Consider the following 16,257-nt stretch of genomic DNA (forward strand, 5'->3'; position numbering starts at 1 on the left):
AGGTGTTACCAGGAGGTGTTACTAGAAGGTGTTACCAGAAGGTGTTACTAGAAGGTGTTACCAGAAGGTGTTTCTAGAAGGTGTTACTAGAAGGTGTTACCAGGAGGTGTTACTAGAAGGTGTTACTAGAAGGTGTTACTAGAAGGTGTTACCAGGAGGTGTTACCAGGAGGTGTTACTAGAAGGTGTTACCAGGAGGTGTTACTAGAAGGTGTTACCAGGAGGTGTTACCAGGAGGTGTTACTAGAAGGTGTTACCAGGAGGTGTTACCAGGAGGTGTTACTAGAAGGTGTTACTAGAAGGTGTTACCAGAAGGTGTTACTAGAAGGTGTTACTAGAAGGTGTTACCAGGAGGTGTTACCAGGAGGTGTTACCAGGAGGTGTTACCTGTTGAGCTCAGTGTTGTGTATCGGTGGGGCGGTCTGTCTCCAGGCAGCGGAACTCTTCAGGTGACGTTGTCTCCTTCAGGTGATGCTGACTCATGGTTAATAATGATAATAATGATGAGGAGTCACCTGTGTCTGTCTGCTCCTCATGAAGAGGTGCGGTTGAAGGAGTAACTAAAACCTTCATTACCTTCTCCTCATGACCACAGAGCTGTCAGATTCAATGTTTCTGGTTCTGTGTCAGTCTGTTCCAGAGGAAAGGGGCTTTCCATAAGCAGGTACTCCTAAAGCCACGAGGAGGGTTCCTTTCCTTTGACAACACTGTTAACATTATTACTTATCCGTTAACATTCGTAACATTGTTACTAAAATGTTAACTTTTACATCTGGAACTGGAAAAATTACTTCACTATAGTTTCTGTTAATAGACTTATGGATGAATGGATGAATTAACTAATGGATGAAGGGACGAGTGGATGAAGGGACTAGTGGATGAAGGGACGAGTGGATGAAGGGACGAGTGGATGAAGGGACTAGTGGATGAAGGGACTAGTGGATGAAGGGACTAGTGGATGAAGGGACTGGTGGATGAAGGGACTAGTGGATGAATGGACTGGTGGATGAAGGGACTGGTGGATGAAGGGACGGGTGGATGAAGGGACTAGTGGATGAATGGACTAGTGGATGAATGGACTAGTGGATGAATGGACTAGTGGATGAAGGGACGAGTGGATGAAGGGACTAGTGGATGAATGGACTAGTGGATGAATGGACTAGTGGATGAATGGACTAGTGGATGAATGGACTAGTGGATGAAGGGACTAGTGGATGAATGGACTAGTGGATGAAGGGACTGGTGGATGAAGGGACTAGTGGATGAAGGGACTAGTGGATGAATGGACTGGTGGATGAAGGGACTGGTGGATGAAGGGACGGGTGGATGAAGGGACTAGTGGATGAATGGACTAGTGGATGAATGGACTAGTGGATGAATGGACTAGTGGATGAAGGGACGAGTGGATGAAGGGACTAGTGGATGAATGGACGAGTGGATGAAGGGACTAGTGGATGAATGGACTAGTGGATGAATGGACTAGTGGATGAATGGACTAGTGGATGAATGGACTAGTGGATGAATGGACTAGTGGATGAAGGGACTGGTGGATGAAGGGACGGGTGGATGAAGGGACTAGTGGATGAATGGACTAGTGGATGAATGGACTAGTGGATGAATGGACTAGTGGATGAAGGGACTAGTGGATGAATGGACTAGTGGATGAAGGGACTGGTGGATGAAGGGACGAGTGGATGAAGGGACGAGTGGATGAATGGACTAGTGCAGGGGTGTCAAACTCATTTTCACCGAGGGCCACATCCACCTCATGGCTGCCCTCAAAGGGCCGGTTGTCACTAACACGGTATAATTCCAGAACATATTGTTAAATAACTGTCTTTGCATTTGTTTATTGTTTATTTAGGTGTACTTATATAAATGTATAACTATATATGCAAATGTATTTAATATTATAAAATCAATCTATTTAATTTAATTATATTTATTTTAACCCACATTACTTTATCAAAGATCAAATAAACATTATTACATTAACTTTGTGAAAAGCTTTGTCACAGTTGAGACATGTGGTTCTCCACTGGTCTGGGCAGTGGTTCTCCACTGGTCTGGGGCTGTGGTTCTCTACTGGTATGGCTTTGGGACACACTATCACCCCTGAATGACAAGCTGAGACCTAAATCGAGGGACATTTTTAACTTCTCAAATGTATTTAATGAAAAGATGGTGCAGTTTGAACCTGGGTGTAGTGTTGGATGAACAGTTGTCGTGGTCTGAGCACATCAACGGCATTGTCACTAAGATGGGAAGGGGTATAGCTATGACCAGAAAGTGTTTTGCTTATTTAACTCTCCCTGTTGTTTGTCAGGTGTTACACTCACTGGTCTTTTGTCATCTGATGTACTGTCCATTCATATGGGTAGTGGCTGCTAAGAAGGACATACACAAACTACAAATGGTTCAAAACAGAGCTGCCAGATTAGCACTCCAGTGTTCAATTAGAACTAATACTGCATATATGCACTCTCGCCTGTCATGGTTCTCAGTTGAAACTCAACTTCACTTTTGTCTTCTCATGTTTTTCAGGAAAGTAGTATTTAATCAGACACCGGTATATTTCTTCAATCAGTTACAATACACATTTAACAGACATAAACATAACACTAGGAATGCTAGTTTAGGTCAATTGATACCGCCAACCCCAAGAACTAACCTCCTCAAACGTACTATGATCTATCGTGCAATTACCGCTTGGAAACTACTGCCTCCTCGTTTAACTCACATGAGTAACAATTTATCATTCAAAAAACAATTAAAGGCGCACCTAAGAACATTCACCACTTGACGTATTCTATTGCTTTTTAGTCATCTGATTTTCCTTTTCTTATTCTTTGTATGACTTAAGTTGATCTGCACAACATAACATATATCTTATCCTTTAACTGTACTGAGCATCTGACTGCACTATTTTTTCTTTTTCTTTTACTTTGTTGTACTATTTTTAACTGTTGGATTCACGATATGTTTTGTATGTTTTTGTATGTATTGTATTTTGTCCTTTCTGTGGACCCCAGGAAGATTAGCGGTCGCTAAGGCGTCAGCTAATGGGGATCCAATAAATAAACAAATAAACAAATATCACAGTATGCACAACAAAACTATTTAGTAATATTCCCTTTTACAGTCAATTATGAACCAACAAGTGAATCTTAAGGACACAAGGTAACACAACATACATTATTTCTCAGTAACTTCAGACTTTAAAACATGTCTAAACAGTGCTTTCATGCATAAACATGAAATAAAAAAGTCTGGTTTTAAAAAGCCTCAAAAGATGTAATTCATGTCTCACTCACTGAACCTATGACACATAAAGCTGCTCTACAAGTCAGAGTCTTGAGGAGCAGCTTTTATACACAAACTCTAAATAAATGAAACAAGGGTAATTAAAAAAGATTCACATATTCAACATTAACTTTTCTTCTGACTATATTATAAATACTGAACAACATGAAGCAGCACTCACTTCAACCTTAGTGACCACTGACATAGACCTGATGGAGGAATTCATAATAGGGGAACTGGGGATTCAATTCAATTCAATTCAGTTTATTTGTATAGCCCAATTTCACAAATTACAAATTTGTCTCGGAGTGCTTTACAATCTGTACACATAGACATCCCTGCCTCAAAACCTCACATCGGACCAGGAAAAACTCCCAAATAACCCTTCAGGGGGAAAAAAAGGGAAGAAACCTGCAGGAGAGAACAGAGGAGGATCCCTCTCCAGGATGGACAGAACAATAGATGTCATGTGACCAGAAGGACAGATTTAGAGTTTAAATACATTCAATGAATATGACAGAGTGTATCAATAGTTCATAGTAGGCATATTCCACGATGGAGACCTCCACGATCCATCAGGCAGATGGCGGTGGGGAGGAGGAGTGGGCGGAGTCTCAACAGTGGGCGGAGTCTCAACAGGACAGTGGCGTAGTCAGGAGCAGGAATTCCACGACCCAGACCTCGATGATCCATCAGCAGATAGGATCTATGCCGTCTCATAGGGTCCGATGACCCCATGAGACGTGAAGTCAAAAGGACTCCGGGGAGAAAGCAGAGTTAGTAACATGTGATTGAGAGATGAAAATTCATCCTTAAGGAGAGAAAAAAGAGGAGAGAGGTGCTCAGTGCATCCTAAACGTCCCCCGGCAGCTATAAGCCTATAGCAGCATATCAAGGGGCTGGACCAGGGCAAACCTGATTCAGCCCTAACTATAAGCTCTGTCAAAGAGGAAGGTCTTAAGTCGACTCTTAAACGAGGTGACTGTGTCTGCCTCCCGGACTGAAATTGGAAGCTGGTTCCATAAAAGAGGAGCTTGATAACTAAAGGCTCTGGCTCCCATTCTACTTTTTAAGACTCTAGGAACTACAAGTAGTCCCGCATTTAGTAAGCGTAGCTCTCTAGTGGGGCAATATGGTACTACAAGCTCCTTAAGATATGATGGTGCATCACCAATCAAGGTTTGTACGTTAAGAGAAGAATTTTAAAAGTGATTCTTGATTTTACTGGGAGCCAGTGCAGAGCAGCTAGTGCAGGAGTGATGTGATCTCTTTTCTTAGTTTTAGTGAGAACACGAGCTGCAGCATTCTGGATCAACTGGAGGGACCTAAGAGATTTATTAGAGCAGCCTGATAATAAGGAGTTGACCTAAGAGACTTATAGAGCAGCCTGATAATAAGGAGTTGCAGTAATCCAGTCTCGAAGTAACGAACGCGTGAACCAATCTTTCTGCATCTTTTTGAGACAAGATGTGCCTGATTTTTGAAATATTACGTAGATGAAAGAATGCAGTCCTTGAGATTTGCTTTACGTGGGAGTTAAAGGACAAGTCCCGATCAAAGATAACGCCAAGATTCTTTACAGTGGTGTTGGATGCCAGGGCAATGCCGTCTACAGAAACCACATCACCAGATAATTGATCTCTGAGGTGCTCAGGGCCGATTAAAATTACTTCGGTTTTGTCTGAGTTTAACATCAAGAAGCTGCAGGTCATCCATGTTTTTATGTCTTTAAGACATGCTTGAATTTTACCGAGTTGGTTGCTCTCCTCTGGTTTTATCGATAAATATAGTTGAGTATCATCTGCATAACAATGAAAGTTTATGGAGTGTTTCCTGATAATATTGCCCAAAGGAAGCATGTATAAAGTAAATAAAATTGGTCCAAGCACAGAACCTTGTGGAACTCCGTGATTAACGTTGGTGGTTATCGAGGCGTCATCGTTTACAAATACAAACTGAGATCGATCTGATAAATAGGATTTAAACCAAATTAGTGCCGTGCCTGAAATGCCAATCGACTGCTCCAGTCTCTGTAACAGGATGTCATGGTCAATGGTGTCGAATGCAGCACTAAGGTCTAACAAGACCAGTACAGAGAGGAGTCCTCTATCAGGACTAAGGTCTAACAAGACCAGGACAGAGAGGAGTCCTTTATCTGCTGCCATTAAGAGGTCATTTGTAATTTTCACCAGTGCCGTCTCGGTGCTGTGGTGTTTTCTAAATCCTGATTGAAATTTCTCAAATAAACTATTATGATGTAGAAAGTCGCACAACTGATTTGCGACCACTTTCTCAAGGATCTTGGAGAGGAAAGGGAGGTTAGAGATCGGTCTGTAGTTAGCCAACACCTCTGGATCCAGAGTGGGCTTCTTCAGGAGAGGTTTAATAACAGCCACCTTGAAGGAGTGTGGTACGTGGCCTGTTAGCAGAGACACATTGATAATATCTAATAGAGAGCCGCCAATTAAAGGCAAAACGTCTTTAAGCAGCCTCGTCGGGATGGGGTCCAAGAGACAGGTAGACGTGTTCGAAGTAGAAACCGTTGAAGATAATTGGTCACGGTTGATGGAGAAAAGCCATCCAAATATACACCAGGGCATACAGCGGTTTCCAAGGCCATTCCACTTGAGGACAGATTGGCACTGGTTATGGGCAAGAGATTATTAATCTTGTCCCTAATAGTTAAAATCTTTTCATTAAAGAAGTTCATAAAGTCATTACCACTGAGGTCTATAGGATGTTTGTTAATACAAAGTCAATGTGGTCACGCACGCACGTCTGGATGTCCGCCAGGCGCGTGAATGACAGGACGCGAAAAATGCGCCTCATTCGGGCTGATTTTTTAAACTCGGGCGGTAAAAGTACGTGAGACTGTTGAAATGCTCCGCGTGACGTCACTGACGTCATACCGTTGAATCAGAACCTCCGGAGGATATCGATCGTCTGGAAGCGGCCGTCATCCAGACGCAGCTCCTGGAGAAGCTGCGTGCGGCTACGGATAATATAATATGTAATATTTATATTATTAACCCAGACTCGAGGGCTTGATGGTCCGACGTGTGTGGGACTTCCTCAACAGAACAAAGAGTGTGTATTTCTTCCGTGGTGGACGGTGGTAACGAGCTGTTATATGCCACGATAAGCCACGCCCCCTCTCCGGCGCTTCTAGCGAGAGTGAAGAAAACGTGACGAATAGTCCGGCGACTGAACTCACACGAGTACATTTAGTAAAGCAACGCAAGGGTTCGCCTCTCTGGCGTGAACGCAGCATCAAGGAGAGTGAACAGACCGCAGTCCGCTGCAAAAAAATGACCTTCAAGATAAAAGCACAAGATTTTTTTCCTCCCTTTTTTAAGAAAAGGCATCATATATATTTCATGCCGTCGCGGGCCACATAAAATGACGTGGCGGGCCACTTTTGGCCCGCGGACCATGAGTTTGACACGTATGGACTAGTGCAGGGGTATTCAACTAAAATGTTAAGAAGTCCAGTTAGAGAAATTTTCTTGAAGCAAAGGTCCAGAAGATCATAATGTCTAACTATTTAGTGTGATATATATAGCCTGGTAGTTGTATCAACATCTGCATGTAATCAATACCTTTCAAATCAAATGAATTCAGTACGATTAAAACACTTTTTAACAATATTTATTATCATGTAACATAGAACTGGACTGCAGATATGTATAATGTTCTCATGAACTAAATAAAAATAGGGCTGCATTTTAAAATAAAATAAATACAAAATGAAAATTGTGCATGTAATAATAAATAATAATAATCAAATAAAGTGCTTAACTTCAGAAAAATTAAATAAAGGGAGGAAAAGCTTAAATTTCCCCATTTGTTTCACAGTCTCAAACAATTTTACAGATAATAAATCTCAACACATCTTAACAATTGAACAGTTTTAGAGCATCACTCTTGCATCCCACTCCCCCACTTGTTTGCTCAGTGTGAGAATTGAGCTCTAGCTTGTCCTGCCAGGACTTTAAACCTGGGCTTGAATGGAGTCAGGGCCATCCTCATGCACATGTGGAGGTGCTCATTGGTGAGCCTCGAACGATATTTATTTTTGATGATATTCATCGTGGAGAAAGCTGCCTCGCAGTTGTAGGTGGAGCCAAACATGCTCAAGATGTATATGGCAACTTTCCTCAGACCTGGAAAAGCTGTCTCAGGGACCGTTTGGAGCCAGAAAGTGGAAGGGTCAGTTCTTAGAAACTGCTCTTTCAGGGACACATCTGCTTGGAGATCAACCAGTTGCATCTGGAGAGGCCCAGGATTTACCCATTTAAAGTGCTGTGTGACTTCCTTTGAGAACCCCCTGACATCAGTGATGATAAATGGGTTCTGAATGAACATGGTGAGCTGCTGTCCAAAGCTGAAGCTGTCAAAACGGTTGCTGAAGTTTACGATCAGCTTATCAATGAAGTCAACAAAAGAAGACGCATCTCTCTGTCCCTGAACCTGTTCCTGCACTGCTGGGAAGTGTGCACAGTCTCCCTGCAGGTCTTCCTTGAACAACTTTTGAAAGGAGCGGACAGCGGTCATCAGTTCACAAATTGAATTGTCCTTGCCTTGTAGCCTCAAATTCAGTTCATTCAGATGTGCAGTGATATCAACCAAAAAGGCCACATTATCCATCTGTTTATCATTTCCTAAAAAGAGAGAAAACTGTGTTGCTTTCTGATGTGTTAGCTCTGCCAAAAAAGATGCTACTTCCCTCCTGATGGACCAAAAGCGCGCTAAGACCCTCCCTTTGCTGAGCCATCTCACATTATTGTGCAGCAAAAGATCATCAGCATTGGCATCAACTTCTCTGAGGAATTCCCTCAGCATGCGATGCTGGGTGGAAGAGGATGCCCTGAGAAAATTGATCATTTTCATCATTGTATTCATCACTTCAGCATGCTCATCTGACAGGGAGGCACAGAGGACAGATTGATGAATGATGCAATGGTAAGCTATGAGCTCTGGATTGTCCTCTTTCAGTCTTGCTACAGCTCCTTTCTCTCTCCCTATCATAGCAGGAGCTCCATCTGTGGCTATTGAAACCACTTGTGTTGGTTCTATTCCTCTTCGTTAACATCTCCTTAATGGCCAGGTAGATATCTTCTCCTCTTGTACTGGTCTGAAGGGAGTGACACCTAACAGGTCTTCACAGAATGCTTTCTGGTCTGTGTTGAAAAACCTGACGTACACTAACAGCTGAGCATTGTCACAGATGTCAGTGGACTCATCCACAGCTAAGCCTACACATGGTGCCTTATGTATGGCTTCATTTAGCTGGGTTAGCACATCCTGAGTTAATATTTCACTTTTCTTTGTGGCAGATGATGCTGACATGGGTATTTGCTTTATCTTATCACAAAGCTCTTGTTTTGGTTTTCCGTCAAGTAATGTTTCAGCGACGACACTCATGCATTCTTTGACAAGCCCTCCATCAGTAAATGGCTTTTGTGTTGCCCCAAAATCCAAGCAACTCTGAGGGAACACTCATGAGCACGTTGTTGGGCAGTGAACGTGTGGCTCAGGATCCTGGTGGACTGTTCATATTGGGCTGTGAGACCACTTATTTTCTGTGATCTCACTTCGGATTTGAGTGGGTATGTTTGTTCAAAACCTTTATGTTTTGTCTCATAATGGCGTTTCACATTGCCACTTTTAATAAGTGCCACGGTTTCTGAACATATAAGACACACTGGTTTTGTGCTCCCTGTGGGAAGTATGAACAGAAATGAGTCTGTCCATTCCGGATTAAATGCTCTATTTTCGCTGTCAACTTTTCTTTTTTTGGAGAGCGACATTTGTTCCTTATGTTTCTCTCCCTTTCTCTGTCTCACTCGCCTTTTTCTCAACTTTCTCCGGCGCAGTTGTCCGTTTCTCTCCCTTTCGCTGTCTCACTCGTCTTTTTCTCAACTTTCTCCGGCGCAGTTGTCCGTTTCTCTCCCTTTCGCTGTCTCACTCGCCTTTTTCTAAACTTTCTCCGGCGCAGTCGTCCGTTTCTCTCCCTTTGTTTTCTACATGTATCGCTATCTTTCTTTTTCTTTCTACCGTCTTTTCAAGTGTAACCTGCCTCTACTTTCTCATCTGTCTGCGTAGGGCCGTCTGTTGAGACGTAATGTTTACCGCCGAGAATGCATAGATTTGATTGGCTGAGTGGTATCACGTGGGATGGCTTAACTCGCATGCAATTGGTCTGTGCGTTTCCGCATCCGCTAAACCACTACCGTAAAGACTGCAAAAGCTGCGCCGCGCCGCCGGGTAAAAAAATTAAAACACCCCGTCAGGTTTTAAATCATAACCTTCTGTTTTGGCTGGCGGTCCGGGTCCGGATGGGACGGCCTCTGGGTCCGGACCCGGACCGCGGTCCGCCAGTTAGTGACCTGTGGACTAGTGGATGAAGGGACTAGTGCAGGCCTATTCAACTAGCGGCCCGCTTGAGTTTAACTACGGCCCGCAAGACTGCCTGCAAATCAGTATAGCTTGGTAAGAAAAAATAAAACTGACGGAGACGCCTCTTCTATACATTGAGACATCTAACCCAGAGCCATTGAGTTTCACTGTTGCCTCAACCAAACCTGTATGGTTACATCTTTATGTTACGCACCCGTGTTGGTTGCCGTTGTTACCCCCCAACTGGTTTCCCTGTGCGTGCGTTGTGTTCTCTTAACATCTGCAGCGGGGCTGTCTCGCGCACCAGATTCGTCACACATTCACAAACATATTGCTGGAGATCTTCAAGCCACCGTTCATATCCATTTCGGCGATTACGATTGTATGAGTGAGCAGTGCATCACAGCCACGTATGAAGAAATACATTTTCGAAAAAATAAAAATAAAAAGATCGCCCGACCTGGTTTCGATCCCTTTCACGCAAAAGGAGTCTGCACTCAAAGACATGCAGTCTGTGCGCTGCACCACCAGATATTAGTTTCATCCCAAGTAATTTATATATTGATGCATTAAGTCACATTTCTTATGTTTTCATGGGAACAGTTTGGTTGAAGGGACCTGAAACAACTGGTTGCCTTGAGCGGATATTTACACTTTGAAACATGTTTATAGAGATGCTTGTTCGCAACACTTTTGCCACACAATACCGACGCATTTTCGTGTGTGACTGTTTACCTGTGGAAATATACATTACTGTTTTTCATTTTTAGCCATTATTTTATCAATATTCTGTGCGGCCCTCACACCCCCCGTGATTTTCTTATTCGGCCCACTTGCTACTGAAGTTGAATAGCCCTGGACTAGTGGATGAATGGACTAGTAGATGAAGGGACTAGTGGATGAAGGGACGAGTGGTTTCAGCTGTGCTTTGTGTGGATTCTTTAATTCATAATTAAACATAATGTAGCGACCCTGGGTCAGGAACGCTACGAGACGTAGATGGCTTATAGGGTGTTTATTCAAGGAACATAGAACAAGCTACTGTTGGCCGTAGCCTACGCCAAAACCACAGCAAAACGCCGTGAAAACCTCCAAACCAGCTTCACGTCTGCTCCGGGTCATAGCTCTGCTCCGAACGAGTCGTAACACAACAACACACACACAACAACATCACTCGCTGTCCAATCACAGACACGCCTCACAGCTACCAGCTCGTGAGACGTTCACTTACATCCAGAACATAACATTTATAACATAACATTCCCTCAGTCCGTTACACTACCTTCCCCCCACAAAGTCCCTCGCCCCCGAGGGGGCAAACAAAGTCTCTCAGGTGGTCAGGGGGCCTGCGGTTCCTCTGAGGCTGCCGTCGGCGCTGGGGAGAAGGAAAAGGGGTTGAGGGGACGCTGGGACCAAGGGCAGGGGATGGGAAGGGAGGGCGGGGCCAGGGACACTAAGAGTCTGTGAAGGCGGCGAAAGGCTGGGCCCATTGGGAAGGGTTTGGGGTAGTCTGGGCTGAGTCCAGGGTTCCCGTGCCCCAGGCTCTTGTCCTGATGGGGTGGATGTGCCCGTAGGGGCCAGCCTGTCTCGATGCAGAGCGACTTTCCTTCCTCGTGGTGGCAGTTGGACCCTGTACACCACCTCTCCAAGTCTCTCCAGGACTCGGCAGGGCCCCACCCACTCACTGTCGAGCTTTGGGCACCTGCCCTTCTTCCTCTGAGGGCTATACACCCAGACCAGCTCTCCGACTTCAAAATGTCGTCCTCTGACGTGCACGTCGTAGTTCCTCTTTTGCCTTACGCCCGCACTGCGCATCTGGTTCCTGGCAAACTCGTGGGCCGACTCCAAGCGGTCCTGGAGTTTCTGAGCATAGTCGAGCCCCGGGGGACCCGCAGGGGCGTCAGGAGGTTTCCCCATCATCATCTCCCCTGGCGTCCGGATTTCTCTGCCGAGCATGAGAAGGGCAGGAGAGCAGGAAGTGGAGTCCTGCACCGCAGACCTGTAAGCCATCAGCACCAGAGGCACGTGGTCGTCCCAGTCGCGTTGATGTTTAGCTGCCACGATGGCCAGCTGTTGTGCCAGCGTGCGGTTGAATCTCTCGACCAGCCCATCGCTCTGTGGATGGAGGGGTGTAGTGCGGGTCTTGTGGGATCCCAGTTTGTCACACATGGCGGTGAAGACACGGGACTCAAAGTTTCTGCCCTGATCTGTGTGGATGACTTCAGGGGCCCCAAATCTGCTGAACATTCCCCCCACCAGAGCATCCACAATCGTCTCCGCCTCCTGGTTCGGCATGCAGTACGCTTCGGGCCACTTAGTAAAATAGTCCATTGCAGTGAGGATGTAACGGTTGCCCCTCTCTGAGTGAGGAAACGGTCCAAGAACATCAATCCCCACCCTCTCCATGGGACACCCAGCCGGAAACTGCTGGAGCTGGGCATGAGATCTGTCTGCAGGGCCTTTCTTCGCTGTGCAGCTGTCGCAGCGGCAGTAGTCCTCCACATCCCGCCTATGTTGGCCCCAGTAGAACCCCTGGCGGAGGCGACGGAGGGTCTTCGTAACGCCGAAGTGACCAGATCCCGGAGCTCCATGCATTGCCCGGAGCACTGTCTCTCTCAGAGCCCTGGGCACCACCACTTGCCACCGTGTCTCTCCAGTCGCCGGCTCTTTCCACCCCCTCTGCAGGACACCATCACGCAGTCGCAGGGCTTGAAAAATTGACCAGAGTCCCTTTGTGGCTCGAGAACACATGGTAACCTCTCCCCAAGGTGGTCGCTGTTGGGATCCCACCCAAGCGAGCACTGGCCTTATGTCGACATCCTCTTCCTGTTGGCACCCCCACTCTGCTGCGTCCACAGCTGTCAGTCCATGGCCTGCTGGCGTGCCCACCGGTCCCACGGCAGCACATTTCACATCAGGTTGCAGCCGCTCCTCTTCCTGCGCCTCTCTTTTCTCACAGTAGTTGCAGCCATCAGCGCTGCAAGGCCGGCGTGAAAGCGCGTCAGCATTTCCGTGGCGTGCCCCCGGTCTGTGGACCACAGTGAAATCATACGCCTGTAGCTCCTCAATCCAGCGTGCCAGCTGGCCTTCTGGCTCCTTAAAAGACATGAGCCACTGTAAGGCAGAGTGGTCGGTCCGGACTGTGAAGTGGAGGCCCCCAAGGTAATATCTGAAATGTTGGATGGCACAGACCATAGCAAGCAGCTCCCGTCTCGTGACACAGTAGCGGCGTTCAGCCTTGTTGAACTGTCTGCTGTGATACGCCACCACTCTCTCTCCTTCAGGAGTCACTTGGGCCAGCACAGCACCTGCGCCTGCATTACTGGCGTCCGTGTCGAGGATAAAAGGCAGGGTGGGGTCAGGCGGTGAGAGGACTGGGGCCTCCACAAGGGCTCTCTGCAGTGAAGTGAAAGCTGCATGGCACTCCTCTGTCCAATCAAACACCACCCCTTTTTGCAGCAGGTGGAGCAGTGGTACAGCTATGCAGGAAAAAACCCTTACAAACTTCCTATAGTAGGAGGCCAGGCACAGGAAGCTTTTCAGGTCCTGCACAGTGTTGGGGGTAGGCCAATCCTTCACCGTCTGCACTTTATCATCCATGGTGCCGACACCGCCGCCCCCAAGCTTGTGTCCCAGAAATGTGACCTCCCGTTGCATGAAGGAGCATTTCTGTGGGTGCAGCTTTAGACCTGCTGCTGCCACTCTCTCCAGCACCCGCCTCAGGGCCTCGAGAGCCGCCTGGAAGGAGTCACCATGCACCAGTATGTCGTCCAGGTACACAACACACTCCTGCCGAGGGATACCAGCGAGTACCCTGTCCATTAGCCTCTCGAACGTGGCAGGAGCATTGCAGAGGCCAAACGGAAGGACTTTAAACTGCCACAAGCCCCCATTCGTGATGAAGGCAGTTTTGGCCCTCGCTTCAGGGCTGAGAGGGACCTGCCAATACCCGCTCCGCAGGTCCAAAGAGGAGTACCAGACTGACCCTGCCACCGTGTCGAGGGCCTCGTCGATGCGTGGAAGGGGGTAGGAGTCCTTTTTTGTCACTTTGTTGAGGGGCCTGAAGTCCACACAGAAACGCCACGCCTCCTTCTGCTTTTTGGGGACCATGACGATCGCCGAGGCCCAGGGGCTGGTGGAAGGCTCGATGATTCCCCCTCGCTGCATCTCTTGCAGGGCTTTGTCTGCCGCAGCCTGCCTGGCCAGTGGGAGGCGTCGAGGTCTCATCCTAATCGGCCGTGCATCTCCTGTTTCGATGTCATGCTGGATGAGATCTGTGCGGCCCACATCGTCCTCCGACATTGAAAAACAGTCCTTGAACTCAAGAAGCAGCTGCCACAACAGGTCTTGTTCGCTAGGAGTCAGACCACCACAGTTTGCCTGCCAGACCTCCTTCACTGCCAAGACTCTTTCACGGTCGTCAGGTGGAGGCGTTTGTCACCTGTGTGTGTGGACTTGTAGCTGGCCGGACCGAGGCTGGGGGTGGGTGCAACTCAGCAGCGGGCAGGGTGGAGGGCAGTGTGGATAGCTCATTTGAAGGGATGCAGCTAGGGGCAGCATCATTTGTTGTCTCAGCCGTCAGTGTGGCAACGGTGTGGGTCGCAACACAGCCAGGCCGGGGTGGCTGGCGCCACATCTGGATGACATGACCATCAGGGAACGTGAGAGTTCCTCTCTTTGTGTCGATGACACAGTCCAATGCCCCGAGAACATCCAGTCCCAGTATACAGTCCTCCAGGTTAGCAACCCACACCGGCCAGTGGATAGACTTTTCCCCAGGCCCAGAGTCACTATTGCTTCCCAACCATAGGAGTTCGCTCCCGGTGACTGACTGCAGTTTCACGATAGTGGGAAAATATCAGTTCCATTTGTCACCACATCGGGCCTCACCAGGGTTGCTGACGAACCTGTGTCTACCAGTGCAGAGCAGCATGTCCCTCCAATGGTGAGCATTGCATACCAACAGTCTCCTATCCATGTTCGACCCAGCACCACTAGTCGCTCTAGCTGACCATCAAAATCCTCCGGTGGTCTGGTTGCCCTTATTTGGTCGGACGGTTGCGTAGCTTTGTTAATTAGAGGGGGCTGGGACAGAATGCCAGGGGTCCGCATCGTCCCGATTATGCGGTCCCCGGCTCGTTTCCCTTGTTCGCGGTGGCACGGGGGCAGTGTCGGATCAGGTGGCCAGGCTGGCCACACCCCCAGCAGACTCTTGGTCGTGGCTTGTCTTGCCTCTCATCTCTCGAAGTGGCAGCCCTCACTAGCTGGGTTAGCTCCCCCACCCAGGCAGGCTGCGCCAACTCCCTTTCCGTCTCACAAGCAGCGCTCCCTTTTGGTGCTTTTTCAACCACTTTACCCATGGCGCCAGCACACAGCATCTCTCTCTCCGTTGCTGACTCCAAAGCCTCCTGGAGCGACCCAGGGTGAGCGAGTAGTGTCTGGATGCGCAGGTCAGCTGGCAGCAGGGCCTGGAGGAAATGGTCCCTATAGCTCCCTCTGGATGGACGGGGCATGTGGGCGTAGGTGCGGTGAACAAGCCCCTCAATGTCATGAGGAGCTCCCTCAGCGGCTCCTCTGGCCGTCGCTGTCTGCTGCATAGTTCAGAGCGGAGCAGGCTAGTGGCAGAGCATTGTCCAAATCGTCGCTTTAGAGCCCCAATTAGTGCATCATAATCACTCCTCTCATCAGGACTCAGCAGCAGCAGGCTTGATAAAGCGTCACCGTGAGGCACATCGCTAACTGGAGAGCTTTTACTTCAGTGGACCATCTACTGGCATGGGCTAATAGTTCAAATTGTGCATGAAAAGCTTCCCAGTTGGATTTACCGTCATATCTGGGGGTCTTTATTGTGGACGGAATAGCTTCTCTCCGTGTCTCCGTGTGCTCCGTCATGTCCCTTCCTGCGGCCGCAGTTATTCCTCTACGGCGCCATTTCCCTCAGCGGCGCGGCCCGAGTGGCCAAAGCCTCCGCAGCCATCCTAGCGGTCATTTCTTTTACCCGCTCTCGGTGCTCCGTCGTCTGCCAGGCCCCGGCTGCGCCGTCCAATTCCCGTTCGTCACTTTCTCCTTCCCGTTTAATCTTGAGACGGCTCCCCGACGTCATGTTTCTCACCGTTGACGAGCGTTAGCCACTTAGCTTCTCTGCTGCTACCTCGCGTGGCGATGTTGATGATAGCGAAAATCCCACTTCTGACACCAAATGTAGCGACCCTGGGTCAGGAACGCTACGAGACGTAGATGGCTTATAGGGTGTTTATTCAAGGAACATAGAACAAGCTACTGTTGGCCGTAGCCTACGCCAAAACCACAGCAAAACGCCGTGAAAACCTCCAAACCAGCTTCACGTCTGCTCCGGGTCATAGCTCTGCTCCGAATGAGTCATAACACAACAACACACACACAACAACATCACTCGCTGTCCAATCACAGACACGCCTCACAGCTACCAGCTCGTGAGACGTTCACTTACATCCAGAACATAACATTTATAACATAACATTCCCTCAGTCCGTTACAATAATATCTTATATTAGCTTGTAATGTTTCAGTTTAAATA

The 16,257-nt window shown here is 47.8% G+C and overlaps 1 protein-coding gene across 1 annotated transcript in view; it reads left to right on the plus strand.

Annotated features, from left to right (window-relative positions):
- Positions 1–16,257, plus strand: part of tspearb (thrombospondin-type laminin G domain and EAR repeats b) — a 28,723-nt gene that overhangs the window by 3,983 nt on the left and 8,483 nt on the right. The window lies entirely within an intron of this gene.

This window comes from Pseudoliparis swirei, chromosome 2, assembly GCF_029220125.1.
Source record: "Pseudoliparis swirei isolate HS2019 ecotype Mariana Trench chromosome 2, NWPU_hadal_v1, whole genome shotgun sequence".
Taxonomy (NCBI): Eukaryota; Metazoa; Chordata; class Actinopteri; order Perciformes; family Liparidae; genus Pseudoliparis; species Pseudoliparis swirei.